The following is a 9309-nucleotide window of genomic DNA, read 5'->3' as shown; positions in this document are numbered from 1 at the left end:
AGGGGTCTCCTCTCTTCTCCTCAAGCTGGGCCATCGACTCTTGCTTTTTGTTATGGTCAGCAACCCCCCCCCCCGCCACTGGTCAGAAACCGCTAAAAACCCAGGTGGTGTAGTGGGAAGACGTGCAGGAGGCTTGGATGCATACTGCACAGGTCTAGCTGCAGGAGGCAGACAGCACTCTGTTGTTGATAAAAGTGCTCATTACAACAGCAGTCAGTGGTAACTCTAGCTGCAGAATAATGATTGTTGATTCAGGCTGCATCCACAGGAATGGGAGCGATCATGTAGAAATTCAAATTGTTACAGAACTTGGAGCTAGGAGACGTGGGGGGTTATTCTGGTTCAGATGGACAAAACCATATGCACTGCAGGTGGTCTTGATGTAACATGTACAGAGAGAGTTACATTTGGGTGGAGTGTGTACTTCGAACTGATATCTATATTGCAGTGTAAAAATAAAGCAGCCAGTATTTATTCTGCACAGAAACAAAATAACTCACCCAAATCTAACTCTCTCTGCACGTTACATCGGCCCCACCTGCAGTGCACATGGTTTTGTACATCTGAGAGTAAATTTGCCTTTGCGAGTGAACCAGAATATACCCCCACGTCTCCTAGCTCCACCCTAAGCAAGATTGTGGCTCCCTTGTTATGCAGAACAGGAGGATCCTGACATGACATGACATGATGTTTGAAAGCCAGTCAATTGGCAGTACTGGGCAGGGTAAGAGGGTTTAAGTGCGCAATTTTTGACAGTCTTCACTCTTTAGAAGGTTTGATTCATTTCCCCCAGTTCTCAAAAGAGTTTATACAACAGAACCTGGAGCAGGACAATGGTAGTGAGCTAGTTTCAAATATATTACGTCTCCATGCTTGGAAATAAAGGTTCTGTAATCATCTATTCTGTTTGTTTGCTACTTTCCGTACTCTGTAAACTTCCCATTTGGTGGATGTGACAAGTCTTCCTGTAGCGAATACTCTGCAGACCCCTGACTGGCGGCAATGTCACTTTCAGTTTGCGTGGTTTTATGGAAAATACTTGGATGAAATTTGTAAATTTCCTTGTTCTTCCTCTCTTGGACATTGTCCTAATTCTGGTTTGTTTCCTTTGTGTGAGGAATAAGGAGTACTGTATATGTCATTGCTTTCAGCAGCATTGGGTGGCCAATTATCTTTCTTAGGTGAATGTGAGTTATTCTTATCTATTTTAAACCAATATTCTGAACTATTGGTGTTTCTACTTGCCTTTTCCTGGTTTTACAGAATGTTTATCCTTTATTATGGTGCAGTTCTGAAAATGGTAGTACAGGAGACAAGCCCTGGAAATAGGGATGGCCATTGAAGGGTCCACTATAAATGGTGCCAGCTGTGTTATAGAGCGAACAAAAGTATACCACAGGTATATTGGGCACAACCAATTAAGTTTAAAGTTGTGCTGCTCCCATGAAGAAAAGAAACAAGCTGAAAAAAATACAATATAAATGAGAGCGCACTGTAATTGTCTATAACAATTTATTAAAGATAAAAAGCACAATTAAAATTATACAATTGATTAAAATAATACAATACTATTATTGCAAAATATCATACCTGTCTGAAAAAAACAAATTAACATCATACATAGATACATAGGTACCCCCAATGTTCTTACCCACTTGAGTTGTGTATATTGGTTAAATCGTGGGGATTCTTTGGCAGGTAACAGGTTTAAATCTTGAATTCAAGTTGGCCAACTGACTTGTATTTATTTCCAGGTAATTAGATGGTAATAGATTATAGCAGCAGTTGTGGTAAGTAACCAATATCCCGATTGGACAACAAATTGTACCGCAGGATGGAGTTCGGTGATATGGGCAGATGGAGTAACCGGTCACTGGGTCAGACAGGAGGAGGGTTGGAAGCAGGCACAGCGTCTTGGTTGCTACCACCGGCGTAGCTCTGTTGGAATGAGAGCCGGCGCCGAGGGAGCAATCTCCGTTGCGTTTGTATTGATGGTCAGTCGCTACCACCGGCGTGACTCCGTTGTAGTGAGAGTCGACGCCGGTAGCAACCTCTGCAAGATGTAAATACCTTCCGACCTCTAGCTGCGTGACAGTTGACTTGGTCCGGTTCCCTGTATGTGATCAGGCACTTACAGGCATCACACGAGTCCCGCTGTGGGATGTTATAAACAGCTTCTTGATATAAGGGAGAGTGTTCGCGCCGGACACACGGTTCTCTCAAATGTCCCGGTGTCTCCAGGCTGGGTATTGGGGTTGGAAGAGCAATTGGACCAGCGAATATAAGGACAGGTAGATAAATTGGATTCTGTTTAGCCCTCTTGACGCGTTTCTCCGTACAGGTAAAATGACGGTTTCCTCAGTGTTATAGAACGATGGCTGGAAACCATAACCTTCGACCATCGGTGGAAAAGCTGCACCCAGGGCTTCATGTATGTCAGGCGCCCACCAGCTCTTTAATCTTTCCCGCCACTACAGCTAATGTTTGGGGAAGCAGAGCTTACACCATCATTTACACTTTGTGTTCACACGGACACCGATACCAAGTAGAAAGAAAGTCTACTGAACTCTTCTCACAGCACAATTGTGCTTCCTTTACTCCTTTCAAATCTCATTAGTGCATTTTTGGTCCACTGTTCTGTCCATCACCCCCCCCCCCAAGCATCAAAACAAACCTCAGCGGACAACGGGTGTTCCGTTTGACAGCGCAAAGTGCAAAGGGCCTTAACGATTGGAGCACTAGGGTGCAGGTAACAGAGCCTCAGTAAAATAAAAAAATTGGTGGTCCACTAGCCCTTGCAGGCCCTTGGGCATCAGCCTTATGTATAATACGGCCCTGGTTGCATCTGGTAATGATCTAATTGGTAACCTCTTATAGAAATATCCCTGTATTTCATTTTACTGGAATACCCTGTATCTTGTTACTTATTCCTATTCAGGATATACTGTATGTATAATTTGTATGGGTCATAGGGTCAACTCAATCAATCAACATACATTGAATGCTTCGGCACACTATTATATTCTCCCACCATGCCATAGTGGATGGTAGGGTATGAAATACCGCCTGTCACCGCGTTAGCTCAAAAAGACAGTGAAGAACTCATGTCGACCTTTTTGCTGTCGACCTTCCAACCCTGTCATCCTTAACCATGTTGACCTGTTGCACAGTACCACATCACCTGATAGCATACTTGCCTACTTTTGAAAACTAGTTTCAGGGATATTATAGTTGGTAGTAGAATTTTGCACAGAGCCCCATTGAGGGGACGTGTCATGCTCCACCCACAGGGCGGTCTAGTTCCATATATGGAGAGATTGTGAAAAGAGATTGTGAACGTGGCACCTAGAAGCATGGGTCTGTACTGCTACATCTGAGAGGGTGAGGAAAGGAGTAGGATGAATTCCTAATGCGCAGTATAGCAGCAAGTTGTGGTAAGGATTGAGGAGGAAGCACCAGACCTTCCGTGAATATGGAAGTAAAAAAGTGGATAAACCCTTCACCAAATATATGCGCTATAAATTGATAAAACTCCCCTGTGTGTAGGCCCGTATCCGGGTTGCTTCTTGGGGAAATTCGGTAGTGGCGATATGGAAGACAAAAAAACAGAGAAAGGGCTCCGCCCTCGTGTGATACTGTTTTACAATGTGCACACTTAAACGATCAACTCGGTTAGAAAAATTATAATGTGGGTAACATTAAGTGTGGATGGTCGGGGAATTCCCCCTCTCTATGAACTCACACTTTCGGGTATGTATTCAAGCTTATCAACATAACATCAGATTCAATCCTTTTACTCTGTGTGGATATTCCAATGTTAACGGGGATTCCCCCTTTCCATATACTCACTATTTGGTGGTATAAATACAGCGTGTCACAGGGTCTTTCTCCTGGATATCAGATCCCAAGGAAAACTTCCACAAGTAAGCGAAAAGTGTTCTTTATTTATAATACATCAGATAAAACAGTATCGGACTTAAACCAAGAACTCCAAAACTTCATTTTAAAGGGTATCGAATTCATTTTAAAACACAATTATTTTATTTTTAAAGGGGACTTTTACTTGCAAAAAAACGGAACGGCTATGGGCACCAGGTTTGCTCCCAGCTACGCCAATATATTCATGGGTAGCTGGGAAAACGAATATGTTTGGGCGGAGCATCCCTTCAAAGCAAACCTGGTGTCCTGGTCACGTTATATCGATGACATCAGGGGAGGAGGGGGGATATGGAACAGCTTAATAAATTTTGCACATATCTCAACGACAACCCCCTTAATATTAAGTTAAGTTATGTCATTGACAGAACCACCATTAACTATTTGGACTTATCCATTTACATAGAAAACGGTAAAATTTGTACAAAAACATTCCAGAAACCTACCGACTCATACTTGAATACATACCCGAAAGTGTGAGTTCATAGAGAGGGGGTATTCCCCGACCATCCACACCCAACTGCTCCCATTGCGCATGTGCAGTGTACGCAATGCGCATGTGCAAACTGCGAAATTCCTATTCGCAAGCAACCTTCCAAGCGGTTTCTGTCGTCCGAGCGAAGGTTTAGCCAGTAGGCGTGATGTGGGCGTTTGTATGGGCGCGTCCAGTATAATGAGCAAAACTGGGCGTACACATGGGCGTACACGTGGGCGTTCACTTCGAGTGGTGGGTTTGCTTTCGCATGACTGCAACAGGGATTGTTCCCACACAAACTCCAAAACTTTCGCAAGCTCAAAGCAGGTTTTCAGTTTCGCACACCATACTTCTTGTGAACTGCTCATTCGTACGCTTAAAACACAGTAGCGAAATGGGGAAATCAATAGCACCTGAACACCATTGTGACCAATTATTGGTTGATTGTGACAATCATTTAACTCTGCTCCACTTCAGTTTACATCACAAAACCAAACAAGTGTTAGCAGACACATTTAAATTATTATGGTAAGGTGAATTGTAGGCCACAAATGCAAATGCACTTAACTTAATTTATTAATTGCCCTTATATAACATACCTTTATGTACATTTTCACTCTGCCATGTGTAGCATGTTTGTACTGTCAAACACATTAGGGACCAGAGCATGTTCGCACGCACACTGTGGTGCGTGTGCGTGTGAAAATGTGTTGGCGCGTGCGAGCAGTTTTAATTGCACGCAATGAAAGGCCAAACCCTTTTTAGTATGGGTGCGAACGCATGAGTTCGCAAGCCCAATAGGCGTGACTCTGAAAGATGCGTACGTGCTGTTATCAAGTGTAACACTGCGTGCGTGTGTGCATGCGAACGAATGAACCTGAATAAGGGCCTTAATGTTACCCACATTATAATTTTTCTAACCGAGTTGATCGTTTAAGTGTGCACATTGTAAAACAGTATCACACGAGGGCGGAGCCCTTTCTCTATTTTTTGTCTTCCATATCGCCACTACCGAATTTCCCCAAGAAGCAACCCGGATACGGGCCTACACACAGGGGAGTTTTATAAATTTATAGCGCATATATTTGGTGATGCACTTTTTTACTTCTACATCTGAGAGGGATCTTTTGAAATCACTTATATCCAAATGTATATGATTCCCAAAGCAGTTAGTAAGTTTAGTATGCTTAAAATATTATTTGCTTACTTTTCTAGTTCCACTACACAAAAATTTTAATTTATTTGACCATAATCCCCAAAACGTAGCTCCTTAACAATAGACAAATATTTAACACTAGGAACCCAGCCCTGTTTTGCGGAGGTTCATGGATGAGCGCCGCGTTCCTCCACGCTTTATATACTGTCACGCGAGCTGAGCCGCAAGCGCATGTGTGTGACACGCATTAATGATAAACTTGATTCACTAAAATCATTATCACTCTGCTCTCATACGGGATCGGCCGATTGTTAATATACCTAAACCCAGGGCCGGCGCCACCACTAGGCAGGACTAGGCATTTGCCTAGGGCGCCGGCCACTGGAGGGCGGTACTGAACTGCTGAGGTACCATAGAGAGGTACCAGAAAGCGGGGAGCAGGTAAGCATGTAATCCTCCTCCCCCTCCCCGACCCCCATCCCACCCGTTAATTAACGCTGCCGCGCCGCCCGCCACCCGCTTCCTGCTCCCCCCTCCCCCCTGGGGGGATTGCAGCGCGGCAGTATTGCCCGCACACCCCCCCACCGTGCCGTATCCAACCGCCGAACCCGAGACCCCCCCCTCCTTGCCGTATCGCACCCGCCGTACCTGAACACCCTCCCCCCAGTGCCGCAGTATCGTCCGCACCATCCGGGCGGCATGGGGGGTTTTGCCTGGGGCGGGCGGGGGGCTTGCACCGGCCCTGCCTAAACCTTCCCCGAGAACTGCACTACATAATAGTGAAAGTTACGGGTTGGGATCATTTGGTCTATTGCATTATGGTAGAAAGTCATTAGGTCGAATCCATTAGGTCGACATGCTAAAAGGTCGACATGATTCTAGGTCGACATGGGAAAAGGTCGACATGATTCTAGGTCGAAAGGTCATTAGTTCGACAGGTCATTAGTTCGACAAGGTCATTAGTTCGACATTGTCTATGTCGACATTCACAAGGTCGACATGGGGTTTTTCACTGTTTTTTTACCTGAATGTCAACACAGTCGACATGGACACAGTTTAAAGTGCACTGCATCCCCTCGCATCGCTCGCTGCGCTCGCGATGCTTCGGGCACGGTGCCTCGCTACGCTCGGCACACTATTTTATTCTCCCACCACACCCTAGTGGATGGTAGGGCATGAAATACCGCCTGTCGGCACATGTTGGCTCAAAAAACAGTGAAAAACTCCATGTCGACCTTGTGAATGTCGACATAGACAATGTCGAACTAATGACCTTGTCGAACTAATGACCTGTCGAACTAATGACCTTTCGAACTAGAATCATGTCGACCTTTTCCCATGTCGACCTAGAGTCATGTCGACCTTTTAGCATGTCAACCTAATGGATTCGACCTAATGACTTTCTACCATAATGCAGTAGACCAAATGACCGCATCCCGCTGACAGGGTATGTGCTTTTTTATTGGCAAAGATTTTCAACTTTTGTCTACTTCAAAAATAAAAAAGTTTCTTATAAGCTCACAAACCCTTTTGTGTAAACACAACATTGAGAACGCTGCTGCTTTCTATCTAAATAAACCTGACACTGACGATCCTCAGGGTTCAATCAATATATAAACTTTATTTCACCATGTTGTTTTTAGCTCTTTGAATTGTGTTTATGTATTGTTTAGACTATAATATTACATTGATGTCATCAACTTGATGATGTAATTTTTACCAGTTAATGTTGTGCGTGTTTACAAACAACTGGTTGTAATTTTTAGTTATTTTGTTTGCTATATTTAGAAAATGTTATGTAATGATATGTAGTATCAATGGTAATTATATCAGGGTTGCAACTCTCCCGGATTCTGGGGGACCGAATTGCCAATCTCTGAGGAGGGGGCGGGGCTAAAGTGCCACAATCGCATAAATTTAGCCCTGCCCCCTCCACGGAGATCGGCAAATCGGGTTATTTCTCCCCCCGACCCCCGAATTCCTGCTGAAAGTCTCCTCTCCGGGCTTCTTTTATTAAAGATTAAAGTCAGCAACCCTGAATTATACCCATGTGGTGGGTTATGTTATACCGCTAGGAAGTTAAGATTTTTTTTTCTCAGTAGCCTGTATTAGGTGTGGGCAGAGGGATGTTGCTTGTATTTTAGTTGTTGTTATTATTAATATTATTAAGCCCCTGTGTCTGGATGATGTTGTCTGGCATTGATCATTTCACCATTTTCCCACTTTCCCACCCTCATCCAGAGCAGTAATGACAATATCTCAGTGAACTACTTTCCCCAGTCTCAGCTACAAGACAAATTGATCATTTGCCACCTTAGGGGATGAGGGGCTGCATTTCCATGTACAACCGAAAATACAAATAATTACAACACAACTGTAAAATCATAATACACTTTAATAAATGAAATGAAATACAAAGTCACCACTTACACTCTATAGGGGATATTCAATTAGTTTTTTGTATAACTAATTCAATGCCCGACTATTCAATTGCAACCATGCCTTTTTTGTTGTTGTTGAGTGAACCGACATAAGCGAAAAATATCTCAAAGCAGCGAAGTGGCTGCAATTTCACCGGTGAATTGGCGAAAACACATGGATTGATGGCTAATTTGCCAATCCAGGTGTTTTTAGCCACTTCTGAAACTTTTACCTAGGCCAGTGGTCCCCTGGGGGGTACACTGCAGACTAGTTGGAGGTACTTGAAAATATTTTTGGTAATGGCGGAAGAAGAGGAAGAAGTCTTCCGTTGCCTTGGAGATGAACCATGTTGCGTCACTTCTGGTTCCGTCTGCACGGTCATCAGCATCTCTCCTCAACCAATCAGCTTCTAGCTAACATTTAACTAGCACAGTCTATCAAATGACAGAAGTGGATTTGTTGCTATGCACAGACCATCTCACCAGATGGAGGACCACTGACTTCACAAGGATCGGGTGAGTGTAACATGGAGGACCTAGATCAGGGGTAGGCAAGAAATTTTAACGGAGTCCGAATATTTCTAATTATTTTGATAGAGGTCCACAAAACACAAAATCAAATATCTGTTATATATATAGGAACCTGCTGTGTGGTCCTTGCTGTGCCCTTGTATTTGATGCCCTGGCTGTGAAACTCCTGATGAAGGTCCTTGTCTGGACTGAAACGCAATGTTACGTTGAGTATATCAAGTTACCTTATCCTTTATGATACTTCAAATACACAGCTGATTTTATGTGCATAAAAAAAACCTGGAGAGTGCATCATTATTTCTCTCTCTCTCTCTCTCTCTCTCTCTCTCTCTCTCTCTCTCTCTCTCTCTCTCTCTCTCTCTATATATATATATATATATAGGCACAGAGGGGACACAGAACTCCATCCCATTCACCTTAGATGTACTACTTTGAAGAGACACCCCTCCCCATTCCCCTCCCACTGCATAGCAGCCATTAAAAAAACAATACTCCCATCATATATTAAAACAGGGAGTTGTCTGTCACGATCCCCGCTGCTTCCTCCTGCCGCAGCTGCTCCTGCTGGCCCCTCAGCTTCACCACATGGAGCCGACTGAGCTTTTTACAAGCGGCGCGCAGGTGCACGGTGATGTCACCCACGCACCCGCCGCAATGCATTCCTGCGACCGCTGCAGTTTCAGGAGTGTGTAGGCGGTCCGCATCTCTGTCCTTTGCGGTCCGGAGATGGACCCCGGTTCGCCAGTTGCCTACCACTGACCTAGATGTTGGTGGACATGATTCTCTTTCCT

The sequence above is a fragment of the Crinia signifera genome, chromosome 11 (genome assembly GCF_055691185.1).
Source record: "Crinia signifera chromosome 11, ASM5569118v1, whole genome shotgun sequence".
In the NCBI taxonomy this organism is placed as follows: Eukaryota; Metazoa; Chordata; class Amphibia; order Anura; family Myobatrachidae; genus Crinia; species Crinia signifera.
The sequence above is the reverse complement of the archived record's forward strand: the minus strand, read 5'-3'. Positions refer to the sequence as shown.